The following is a 13,837-nucleotide window of genomic DNA, read 5'->3' as shown; positions in this document are numbered from 1 at the left end:
AAACTAGAGCAGGGTAGGTTTAGATTAGACATAAGGAAGAAGTTCTTTACAATGAGGGTGGTGAGACACTGGAACAGGTTGCCCAGAGAGGTGGTAGTGGCCCCATCCCTGGAGACATTCAAGGCCAGGCTTGATGATGCTCTGAGCAACCTCATCTAGTTAAAAAGATGTCCCTGCTTACTGCAGGGGGGTTGGACTAGATGACCTTTAAAGGTCCCATCCAACCCAACACATTCTATGATTCTATGACATGTACCAGTGACAGCAGTTGAAAAGGACCGTTTTGTTGTTCTAGTTAAGACTACAGCTAACATTACCAGCCAAAGTCCTGGTGAGTCAATGTGGGCTCCAAGCACTTCCCATCATTTTGCCTTCCCTACTCCCCTTGTTGAGGGCATCCCAGTTTCCCATTACCCCAGACAACGGTTTTAGTCCCAATGAACCAGCATGTTGCTTTTGTTCTTTGTTGGGGCCAGACAGAGCAAGAAACAAATATGCCGACTGCAGTAGTATGAAGTAGATGAACAGAAGCTTATAAAAGCAACACTAGGCCCCACTATGCTGAAACAAAAAAATTGTAAAGAGAATTAGAACAGTGGTCTCCAACAGCATAGGCAGAAATGAGAGTTTCAACAGCAGGAGAAAGCAGCATACAAGTAGCAGGGGAAAGTGATGGAGTTTTGAACAACAGAGAAAAGCCAGGGACTGCTGATATATTAGGAACCAAGAGGGAAATACCTATGAAATGCCTCAAAGGAATTAGGGCACGTTCCTCTAAAAAGGTGACACAGTCAATGAGCCAACTGAAATGACTCTATACCAATGCACGCAGCAGGGGTAGCAAACAGGAGCTGGAAACCACTGTGCAGCTAGAAAGCTACAATCTAATCACTATCATTGAAACATGATGGGAAGGCTCACACAACTGGAGTGCTGCAATTTATGGCTAGAAACTGTTCAGAAAGGACAGGCAAGGAAGGAGAAGCAGGCGGTTGCCCCCTCTGTAAAAAAAAAAAAAAAAAAAAAAAAAAAAAAAGATTGACTCCATAGAGCTGCCTTCGAAAAACAGCAATGAGAGCTTATTGGTAAAAATTAGGGGCCAAGCCAACAAAGGCAACCTCACAGCTGGTGTTTACTACAGGCTGCTCAACTAAGGGAAACTTGTTGATGAAGAGTTTTTACTTCAACTACAGGAGGCATCACACTCACAGGCTCTGATCCCGCTGGGGGACTTCAGTCACCCCGACATCTGCTGGAAAAGCTGCACAGCAAGCTGTAAGCAGGCCAAGAGTCTCCTAGACTGCTTTGAGGATAATTTCTTAATCCAGGTGACAGAGAGCACAGCCAGAGGAATAGCATTACTGGACCCATTGCCTACCAACACAGATGAACTAATTAGGAGTGTCAAGGTTGGTGGCAGCCTGAGCTGCAGTGGTCATGCCCTGATGGAACTCACAATCTTGAGGGATACAGGCCAGGTGAAGAATACAGTCAGGACTCTGAATTTTAGGAGAGCAAACTTTCAGTTGTTTAAGGAATTAATGGATAGAACCCCTTGGGAAACTGCCCTCAGCTCCTCAAAGGCTGGCAGCTCTTAAAGGACACTTTTCTTAAAGCACAAGAGCTTTCAATTCCCACATGGAAGAAATTAAGCAAGGAAGGCAGGAGACAAGCTTGGCTAACAAAGGACCTCCTGGTCAAACTAAAGTGTAGGAAGGAACTGCATGGGCAATGGAACCAGGGACATGTATCCTGGGAAGAGTATAGGGATTCTGCCCCGGTATGTAGGAATGGAACTGGGAAAGCCAAGGCACAGCTGGAGCTGAATTTGGCACAGGATGCAAATAATAAGAATGGCTTCTACAGGAACATTGGCTAGAAAAGAAAGATTAAAGAAAACATACCTCCCCTTTATAAATAAGACATGAGGACTACTGACAATCCATATGGAGAAGGCGGAGGTACTCAACAATTTTTTTGCCTCAGTTTGCCTCTCTTCCCACATCTCTCAAGCCCCTGAACCTCAAGGCAGGGACTGCAGAATGACACCACTCCCATTGTAAGCCAAGATCAGGTTCAAGACCACCTGAGGAAACTGAACATACATAAGTCCATAGGACTCAGCAAGTCGTATCTCAGGGTCCTGAGGGAATTGGCTGATTGAGAATGCCAAGCCATTCTCAATCATATTCAAAAAGTCATGGCAGTTGGGCAAATCCCGAGTGACTGGACAAAGGGAAACATCACACCCATTTTTAAACAGGGTAAAAAGGAGGGCTCTTAGAACTACCAACCAGTCAGCCTCACCTCCATGCCCAGCAAGGTCACGGAACAGATCCTCGTGGAAGACATGTCAAAACACATGGAATACAGGGAGCTGATTAGAGATGCTAAAGGCAAATCATGCCTGATTAATTTGGTAGCCTTTTACAATAGAATGATTGCATCAGTCAAATGAAAAGCTACAGATGTCATCTACCTGAACTTGTGGAAGGCTGGAACAGGTTGCCTAAAGAAGTTGTGGATGCCCATCCCTGGAAGTGTTCAAGGTCAGGCTGGATAGGGCTTTGAGCAACCTGATCTAGTGAAAGCTATCCCTGCCCACGCCAGGGGAGTTGAACAACATCATCTCTAAAGGTCCCTTCCAACCCAAACCTTTTTATGATTGTAATTCTGCAGGCCAGGTCCTGGAGATACACAGTTTTAAAAACGATATGGACACATGGCCTTAAATTGTTGTTTCTATGTAAAAGAAAGCCACCTCTAGCAAAGAAGTGGTACTTTAGCCAAATGTGACTTAATCTAGATAAAATCATAGCACCTGCTTGCATGTTTCTATTACCTTGCCAGGAGACTATACATGCAGACAGCTTGGAAGATGGTTTCTAGCAGAGGCACTTCTTGCTTCATGGCTCAAATGACCATTTGGTCCATCAGGGACAGACGACAGCCATATCAAACATCTCACTTACTTGACACAGATCTGCTCTTTAAAAGGCAATTTCTCGTTTATTCATATGCTGCAGAACATTCCTACAGTAACAGGATGCAACTACCAAATTCGGCAGAGACCCAGTAAAACACGAAATGGAAATGCTTAGAGGTCAGACTTTCCTTCGACTTTGGTGAACAATTCACAGAAACAGGCTTCAAGGCAGCAATCAGAAATCATCAAAGCAGCAGCATGAACAAGGTCTCCCAGTACCAACTTTTTTTCATTTGAGTGGAGAAAAAGCATCTAGACAAAAAGAGTATTACGAAGCATCACTTAAAGAGGACTTTATCCTATTTTCATGCAAGCTCTAAATTTTCATAAAGACCCTTCTGTCTCAGCCTTCTCATTGTTTTCACCAGAAGCGATTTTAGACTTTGCTCACTGACATTTCAACCTCTTAGCAAGACAGCCTTATTCCTGGTCTGTATATACATACCATAAACCTCACTTCCCAATGCACTGCACAATACTTCAATGTATTCTAGAATTAAGTTTGCACTAGGTGTTCCAGAGATCAGATTTCTCTAATCAATGTAGGGCAGGGGAAAAGGATCTGAACCAGACAACCAAAACAACAAGCGCTATCGCAACAGTCAGAGCTCTTCCAGCAGGGCAAGAAGATACCTTTTTAAAAGGCTCCCTCCTCCCTCAGTGACTGCCCACAACTGTTTCCCCATAAGTAGGTGCATCTTAATTATGATTAAGTTTTCTGTATGTAGGAAGCACTACAAAATCACTCCCTGGTATGCCCCTTCTGCCTACCAGTGATTAAATACGCATAGGGAGAGAGAACAAGCAGAAAGTTCCAGAGGCTGTAGGCAGCACAGCAGGCTGATAATATCCTTCTGCCCTCAGAGAAAGAGCCAGAGCTGGTAGATTGCTCAGCCTACATGAACAGCAATTTAAAGCCTTGATGTGGCCTGTTCTTAATGAAGTAAATATTCCTGTTTCCTTTTTTGGATGGAATACTTTTCAAGTTAAAATTTTCCATTTTAGCTAACAACGAGAAAACAAAGGTCTATGCAGATTATGTAGAATGCAGTCTTCCAGAGAACAACCTCAAAACCTTAGTGCCACTGCGGTTTTTTGTTTGTTCGGGGGTTTTTTTGCATCATGCAAGAGATGGCTCTGTCATTCCAGATCTCTCCTCCCCAAGCACACAATCCACACCAAAAGTTGTGTAGTGTAAAGGAGGCTTTGGGGCTTCCATGATGAAGCTGCAAAATGTAAGAACTCTAGAAGCTTCACTTAAGTTAAAAAAAACAACAACAAAAAACCCCACCAAAACCAAAAGAACCCGCATACCACCAAGAAAACCCAACAACCCCACCACAGACTTTCTTTGAGTTAACAAGCAGTAAGAGACAGTACACTAAGCACTTATTCAATCCCATTTATTTGCAGCCATTCCCATGCACTCCTTTTTCACAGAATCACAGAATGGTCGAGGTTGAAGGGACCTCTGTAGATCACCTGCAACAAACCCCCTGCTGAAGCTGGGCCACCTACAACCCAGGACTGTGTCCAGATGGCTTTTCAATATCTCCAAGAAAGGAGACTCCACAACCTCTCTGGGCAACCTGTGCTGGTGATTGGTCACCCTCGCAGTAAAAAGTGTTTCCTGATGTTCAGAAGGAACCTCCCATGTTTCAGTTTGTGCCCATTTCACACAGGTGCTTAAAAATCACACCTAAGTGTGTTCAAGTAGTAGTCAGCTGGAACACATATGTTGTTAGTGTGCAAAATGGAATAGAAGACCCTTTAACCAAAAAAGCTTTAAAAAAACCCAAACACCAAAAACCAACAAAACCTAAACATTTAAGCCCATTTTAGATGGTTGAGGCCTCACTATGCCACACCTAAATCATGCCAGTTTTCCTTGAAAGCAACACTTCTGCAGCTACTTAGTTTCTAAGCATTTGTTTTAGTATGCTATTTATTGAACAGCTAGAAATCTTAACTGCTGCTCTACTGTCCAAGCAATTTACGTTTTCATCTATATCCCAAGCTGAAAGCTGCTTTAAGGACAAGTCTTTATTGCTCGGTCCCAATTTCACTTTTCTCTGAACAAACTCACCTTTCTACTTCAAATTTTATTCGAATAAGTGTCAGCTGTAACCCTTATATCCCACTTGACAGATTAAGAGCCCTTCTTTCAGTGTTCTTGAAAAGCAAAAGCAGCCATCAAGGCAAATCAGGTCAACAAGTAGCATCCTAAGAGGAAAAATAACTAAGGAGAGTTAAGAGAAACCAAAGACCAATTCCTGCATACATTAACCATTTATTCCAGGTGAATTTTGGGAGGAAAAAAAATCCTGGTGGAAGTCAGGTGATAGATTGCATGTGACATTAGCTATGTGGCTATCAGAACACATTATTTGCCAGTGCACTAAAATCTAACACCCAGGAAGTAACATAACCTGAGGAGGTCTTAAAAGTTTCTTCGAATCTGTCCTGGATCTACCGTTTTTCTGAAACAGAAAGGGTGCATGCACAATCAAAAACAGTTTCTCTTTCTAGCACCAGAGGAATATGCATTTAAGAGATTCAAACCCTAGCACAAGCTTTCAACCCACCATTCAGTGAGGTGAGCACAAGGGAAAGGGGGTGGGGGGGGAAGAAAAAGAAAACAACACAACAAAAAACACACACACAACCACCAAAACACCAAACAAAACAACAGTCACAATCCAAGAGCACAGCCTTTTCCAGAGGTGAACTTCAGTGCCTACCAGCTTTCAACAGTATGCAACTTGGGGATAGTATCATAGTCACACACCCTATGGAACACACACTAACAATGTGGTGGGGTTAAGAGCTGGAACTCTTAAGATTAAAAAAACACCAACATGCCAAATAACTTTTGCGTATTTTGCATAAAACTTGAACCTTGTGCTAATTTTGCAAACTCATTAGTCCACAACAGTTACCAAATATTTAAGAAATAAGAACTACATGAAATCTTAGCGATACCAAGTTGATCAGTCCCTGAAATTGTAGCTAAAGCTACAGGTTGGCCAGAAGACATGGGTATTCCCAAAAATTCTGTTTCTTAAATAAACATCAGGAATCTAAGAATACATTAAATTCAAGCAGATTTAGAACTCTACTAACAGTTGACTAGCTAGCAGTACTACATGTACCAGTCTCAGGAACCTTCCCCAGCCACTACCTTAGACCACTTTATTACATAGAACAGTCACGTTGCTTTCTATTCTTAAAGGTCAGAGCTATATCCGTTTGTTCTCCAGTCCCAGAACTGCTCACTGCCAGGCTCTGTTGATACAGAGCAGTGCAAGTCTTATCCTATTCAGCATTAGGTCCTCAACAAGCAAATATTCTACACTGCAAAAATCCCACAATCTGTCAGGTAAGATATCATCACTATTGCAGGTCTCATGCTAGGGAAGCATGCACATTAGATCAGTCTGAGTGGGTTCCTCTCCTCGGTCACACCTGTGTCCTGCACCATCCTTGTATCACCCCAAACAAGAAAATAAAAACAAACCGTGGCATCCAGTTCCTTTTGGCTCCCTTGTCATACGAGTTCAGTATCCAATACAACCGCTAGGTCAAGAGCACAGTGCTTAACTAAGAAATTACTCAGTTCTGCTTGCTTGGACAAGACATCAGCAAAACATAAAGACTACACACAGCTGCATGAACAGCAGGATTCACATCAAACACTTCAGCATTTTCTAGAAAGGAATCACTGTGTCTAAGAAGTATGGTACATTTGCATGAACATGGAAAAACAATGAATTACTGGAGCATGGGAGTCTATGTTCATCACAAGCCCTAGTTGGATGAAAGATTGAAGTGAGGACCACACAGAACAAGAGGCAAGCACACAGTATTTTCAGTAGGCTTCAATCACCTGTAGTTAATTTTGTACACTTGCTTTGCACTGCAGAAAGACCAAATCATTAAGAGAGAGACACCTTTCTTTGCTCACTCTATGACAAATACTTAATTGCCTGCACATTTTTACAAGCAAGACCTTTATATCCTACAGTAATACCTTAATCAATGTTTACCATTAGACTAAGAAAACATCTGAGAATTCAGCTAGAATTGGCCCCACTCATTTAGGCCTTAATGGCTACATATGTATCTAGACATTGTTTTTAAACCACATATGAACTGCATTAAGACCACATGGTTCCTCTGAGAAGCTATAAGCAGATAGTGCTACAGTAATTGGAGGCATAGTCCCATAAGATTAAGTATTTCTGCAAGATATTTAGGAAGCCACTGTAAACTGGTGTTGGACACCTGAAAGCAGTTTCAGTGTCTGGAAGAGCAGTATCTGTTCCATTACTCTGTTTGGATAATATGCAACTTCCTCTTCCCCCCCTCTCAATTTGCTAATAGTTAACATCAGTACTTTTGAAGACCTTACTTCCCATAAATGCCTTACAGCAAGTTTTCCAACAGTGTTTTGCATATTATCATACCATCTCCTTTGCTGCAAGTGACCAGACTCTGATTTAATCAACACTTGTAAAGAAACATCATAAAATAAATTACTCTTTTCTTGTCCTCCACAGATTCTGCTGTGCCAAGCAGCCAAACAAGGCAAAAAGACTAATTTCTTTAAACCTGAATTTCAGGAAAAAAGAAATAGAACTGGGAAAAAGTCTAAAACCCACAGATACAGTTCAAACCTAACAGAAAGACAGACGGCTTGCCGAATATACACAGTGTATGAAACCTCAGACAAGGCAATCCTTTTCAACCTGTCTTCATGAAGTTGAATTTCAGTCAACTTTTAGCAATACAAATACCATAATATAAACAATACCCCTTAAGGACCATAAGCAACACAGTAACACAACAGATTTTACAAGCCTTGAGCACCACTAGTTCCAGATATGGAAACAAGAAGTCATTTTATTGGCAAAATCCTACAGACAAGTCTTCCTCACCTGAAGTAAGGCTCATTTTTACTCTATTTCTACAAAGCATTATCCTCTCTGCTATCAAGTTTACTGTTGATTTTGTTTCTGAAGAGGATATAACTTCATGATTATTCCAGCTCAATGCTTGGTCCTCTCACAAAAATGTTGTGGTAGGGCATTTCCACCTTGAGTCAATGATCCACTCATTTCAAGGCTCCTAGCATGCCGAGACCTTTGTCAGGCACACATGGGTAACTGACACTGCTCACAGAGGATTTTCTTCATAAAGCATCAATCATAGCTACATGCGCGCAGATGCAAAGTGTCAGCAGAAAGGATTCCCTGAAGCCTTTACAGCAAACAACCCCATCTTACTCTGGCACCTTTTCCCATAGCAATAGCTCCTGTAGACTACGCCACATTAACAGACCTGCCTGCACACAGACGTCACGTACTGAAGAGGTATCCTTCACATACAGAAATTGTTAACCCAGTTCCTTCCTGTCCTTTTGCCAAAGTCCACCAGGGAGCACTGCAGTTGTATATGCCATGGTAGAGTGTCACAAACCATTTTCTGTAGTTGCTTTTGACAAAAGCCCTGTTGTCTCACACTCCAGTCCATTGTTACTATGACAACAGTATTACAATGCCTCCAAATTACCAATGTATGATTTCAATCATGGGTTCCTCCACCCCCACCAGCTCGGAGAGAAGGCGGCCTTATTCTCAGATCCCTTGCAATAAGGTTAGCCTGAACTAGACTTACACAGTGGGAAACATAGTAAGATTCAGCCCAAGAAGCTCTCAGTTCTGTGAATACTGACATTTAGAAGCTGACATAGCTCAAACAAGTGGTTAGAGGACGTGAAACCATTTAAAACCATGAACAAGAACTCCAGTGAGAAAGCAAATGCATTCTTCCACTCAATCTAAAACACGGAATTTTCAACCTACGGTTGCTGTTGTGCAAGCTTCATTTGAGAAAGACCCCATGAAGAAACAGTATAAGTAGACTTAAGCATATTAGGTCTTTGAGCCATTGTGTACGCACAGAATTTAAAATCATTTGCTACTCAAAGAAGCAGGGTTCCATACACATGCTGTAACTCACAGAGCAGAAAAAGACGAAAAGAATTCATAACCTGAACAGCCTGATGAGTCTGCTTCCACAACAACAGATTTGGCTTTGATCTGTAAGAATCTGAGTAATAAGTTTTATTAAGAATAGCCAGGATTCTTATTTTGCATATCTGGACAGATAATAGATAGACGCTGTCAATCAGGACCAGATGGCCTTAAGCATATCAAACCACAAGGTACCTTCGCTTTGTATGTCAATGTTAACTGCAGGCAACAGACAGGATATCTCCCCCACTGTAAGGATTGTGTCCTCCTAATGGAACAAAACTCACATTTCTGGTACACAAGAACAGCCTAAAGTTCTTTAGACTGTCCTGCAGCTTAAGAAAGTTCAAATACAAGTCAAAGCAGGAATATTAACAATATTTAAGAATCTTCCGATATAAAAAGCAGCAACAGTTAGTTAAACTGTTTACAAAAAAATATGTGGAAGTACTCACTTGACAGAATTTTCCAATGATTTTACAAGCCTCCGAATACCAGATTCCTGGGATGCCTCTTGGAATCTAAGCTTCCTTCTAGAACACCAGATCTCCAAGACAGTCTTTGGGAATTCAGTACATGTCTCCAACAAACAACATGCATAACCAGCTCCCAATGTACCTCGGTTACCAATATCCTCCTCTAATACTTATTAAGAAGCTACTAGTCTTCTTACAGGCTTCCATCAATCCAGCAGCTAAATCTATAGTCATTGTAATCATTTTTCAGTTAAGATGCTAAAGTGTCCCCCCCCACACCTCACCCCGCCCCACTCTGCACCCCCCGAAACTGCACAATTTTGCTCTTTGATAGCACTTCCTGTGATTTTTTTTTATTTTTCAGGTAGTAAAATCAGACACAGCTCTAAGTTTTAGAGCAAGACAGCTCCTCTGCTTGGAATGCAAAATGCTTTAAGCATTCTGAAATCTCAAAACTATCATAAATTGTAATAATTTCACTCTTTTTTGTATGTGCCTTCTTTGCAAGGTGACCAAATAGATGAGCAGTTCAATGATTGAGCAAATTACTATTTCTACAGTTGCTTTAAGGTTTACCGTGCACTAAGTTCTATCCATGAAGTACCTTTCGTAGATAATTTTTTTTTAAATCATGACAGAAGGTTTATGTGCCCTGCAAGACAGGGTCACATCATATTCCTTCCACGTATTTCAGCCTAAAGATAGGTAATAGCAGAAGATAACAGCTAATGAATTCTTTTCCTTCCCCAGTCATGAGGAAGCACAGCAGGGTGAGCAATGTTTTGACATGTTAAGAGAGAGACATTTAAATAAAGTGATCCCTATGTTAAGGGCAGGACCTGTATGTTGGAAAACCTGCTAGCTTAAAAAAGTTTTAGTTTGCTTGCTTGCTCCGTCTTTCAACTGCAGAAAGGGTAATGGAAAAAAAATCATCTTCCACAGAAGTTCTCTCATCAAAAAGAGAGACAAATGCCTCTTGACACTACCATTACAGATCACTTCATAGCACTGAGACAGTAAATTCATCTTTGCAGGAAGTTTTATAACTAGCCCAGAAGAAGCCAGTAAAAACATTGGTCTAATGTCATATTAAAGAATTCCTGATGGATCCTTAGCACTGGATGGACTAAAAGTAATTTAAAAAAAAAACTTTTACAGTTTTGTACAGTGTTGAAGGGTGCTTTTCAGTAGCTAGCTTTTTTATTTCCCTAAAATTACTAAAGTACCCTGTATGTTCAGATCCATAAATCATGGCATCACCATAAAAGATGCTCAGGGTTTGCATGTTTGTGAAGAATGCCCTTAAAAACTAGGCAGGTGTATGACACCTGAGGTCACTTCTAGGCTAGAACACTTAACTAACTCCAGTTAAGTGTTCTCACAACACTTAACTGGAGATCCACCTAAAAAAAAAAAAAAAGTCTCTGCAGGAACAACTACAGGCTCTGCAGAAACATACACAGTGGAAAGCAAAGCAAGCCTGGACAGACTGCCTAAGCAAAGTTTCTGTACAGTTATTTTTAGCCCAGTTTTTTTAACAAAAAAAATTGTGTGTTGCACAAACACAGTTTTAATAGAGCTGTTACCACTCAGGAAATACCTTGGAGCTACTCCCATTCAGTGCTCAGCAACCAGAAAACCAAACCAGAAAGAACATTAAGTTACCCTATAAATCTACTACACCCAGTTTTGATGTCTGTACTCTCCACACCAACCTTTCACCCTTGGGGGGGTGGGGGGAGCGGGAGGGGGAGAAAAAGACAAAAATACCAGAAGACTACATTTTACGGCTTGGAAAAGAGACATTTGAGGGAAGAAAAGATAGAGGCCTACTATAAAATCACGAAGGACATGCAGACTGCAAATAGAAATGACTGTTCACTATGTTCACTATTTCTCAGAAGATTCCTGAATGGCCTGCAATAAAAGTCATCAAGAATAATGTTTTAAAGAAAAGGAAGGGTTGTTTTCATCCTGCAAGACTATTAAATCACAAAATTCTCTTGTCACAGAACATCTTCAAAGCCAAAAGTATAGCAGCATTTAAGAAGCTATTAGATCTATCTTCCAAGAATTTTGTATACCGATGGCCATGCACAGTCCAGATGCAGCCTCTACTTTATCAGGTTCCTAAATTGCTGATTGCCATGAGAAAGGATGGTACACTCAAACCATTCACAGTCTCTGAGCATCTGCTACATGTCATTGTTGGAAGAAAAGTGAGCTACATGGATCTTTGGTCTGACCGCAGTATAGACTTTCAGATGAAAAAATAGATCATCCTTTCTCCCCAGTCCAACCAGCAGAACAGTCACCACCCTGACTTCGCAACATTCCTCCAAACACACTTTGCAGTGTTCACCATTCATTCATTATTCCATGAGCAAATACGACACTGAGGAACAAAATGACTTTTCATTAGCTCTAGAAGCAGTTCACAGACAATGAAAATGCATCTTCCTGACAGATAAAGCAATCCTAGAAGCCATAAATACCAGAGAACACTATCTAACAATTGGCTTTAAAGCTTCAATACATTTAGTCCAAAAATTGATTACATATAGCAAACAACGCTTTCAAATGGATTCAATTACTTAGCAACTAAGCAAATCCGTAGTGACTAAATATATTGTAAGAGATGGTCAGCAAACCAGCTGAGCAGTGCTTACTATCCTCCAAGATCTCCTACGCTTCCAGTCCCAGGACACAAAAGCAACTGCCACCTAAAAGAGCTACAGTCCATATTCCTCCCAAATTCAGCACATATGCATTCTGTCCCTTTAAGCTCCTACACTGTCCTATCACTGTAATATGCAACCTGTAAAACAGAAGCACAAGAAATCATATGAGTCATTTGCTACCTTACAGTTTCCTGGAGTTTGTGCATAGTCTCATGAGTTTTCATCAGTTCATGTACACTTTGTACTTCCGCATAAGCTTCCCAGTGGCAGGGTTGGTACCTGTTAGCCAAACTCCATTGTACAGCTGAGCACTTATGGTATGTATAGCACAAATAAGCACACTCCATTCCAAGGCCAGTACTAGACACAAGACCATTCTATAGTTGCAGTGCAATCACTACCTAACTTTTGCTGGTCTTCCCACTCCACTTCAATGCCTTGAGTTTTCCTCTGGAAAATCATTATTCATGAATGTGCTGCAACTCTGCACTCTCATCAATTACCACTCTGTCCATTTTTCACCTGTAAAGCAGCCAAAAGAACTAGTGTTCTATACCAGACATGATAAAGAAAAGATGCAGAATGGGGTAGCACAGAAGAAGGGAAAGAGAGAACATAAACTGGAAAATTCTATCCCATTACATCATTTGGAAGAAGATGCCAAGAACAGGTAGCCAAAAATGTGGCTAGATGACTAATTCCTACACAGTCTATTGGTTTTCAGACAGATATCTAAGTTCAGCAATAAATTCTAGGTTATGCCAGGACTTCCAGAAACAATTCTTCAATTAATGCTTTTTAAAAAGCATGTCTTGGTTGTTTAAAAAGGAACACTCTAAGAATGTGTTTTTCACATTATTTTTTACAGGCCAATTCCATCCATCATATCTGTAATAGTCTACACTTAAGGTGTAAATAGCAGTACTGTACCATATATTCTACAAAGCTATTTAAGTATTCCTAGTCAGAATTTGTGCCCTAAGCAACCATTGTTCCATTATCCCTGTGTATAATGTGTTCCCTCAAAAGACTTTTTTTAAGGTCTTTGAAGATTTAATATAAAAATTGTAGATAAAACTACTGAAAAGAAACAGGAGCTTGCTAAAGACAGCAAAACATGTTTGCCCACTAGATATAAATTGCAAACAAACTCACTGCAAACAAGAAATAGACTTCTTTGTCTATAACCATGTCCTAGCAGTTTTATGGAATCAACTAAATCCCAAAGAAGCATCATGCTATGGCACATACTAAATATAGTGACTTGTGACGCTGCCTTCAATAATAACTCTTGCGTTGACAGATCAAATATCTAATTAAAGTACAACATACATGGATATCCATAACTAAACTGAGCACAACAGCATCATACTTGCTTGTTTTAAATAAAATAAGTTAAAAAAAAAAAAATTACCAGACTCCAATCTGCTTGCAAGTAGCTTTGCAAGGAGAACTGCATCTAGTCCTGCAGCCCTGCCCAGTGCTTCCAAGGAACCCTACAACTGCAGCAGAGAGCAGAAGAGCTTTGGGATTTGACCAGTACCATGTGCTGAATATTTTACATATATGGATCATCCCCTTAGTCTAACAGCTAACTTTTAGAATCATAGATCTAATCTGTGCATGGAACACATAAAGAAGTTCGTGTAATACAAGCCA

At 40.7% G+C, this 13,837-nt stretch overlaps 1 protein-coding gene across 3 annotated transcripts in view; it reads right to left on the bottom strand.

The window, feature by feature from the left end:
* The window catches only part of TNKS (tankyrase), a 143,032-nt gene that overhangs the window by 115,310 nt on the left and 13,885 nt on the right, over positions 1-13,837 (bottom strand). The gene's annotated exons all lie outside the window — the stretch shown is intronic.

Source organism: Rissa tridactyla, chromosome 5 (genome assembly GCF_028500815.1).
Source record: "Rissa tridactyla isolate bRisTri1 chromosome 5, bRisTri1.patW.cur.20221130, whole genome shotgun sequence".
In the NCBI taxonomy this organism is placed as follows: domain Eukaryota; kingdom Metazoa; phylum Chordata; class Aves; order Charadriiformes; family Laridae; genus Rissa; species Rissa tridactyla.
Note: the sequence above shows the minus strand (reverse complement) of the source record. Positions and strands in the feature narration are given on the sequence as shown.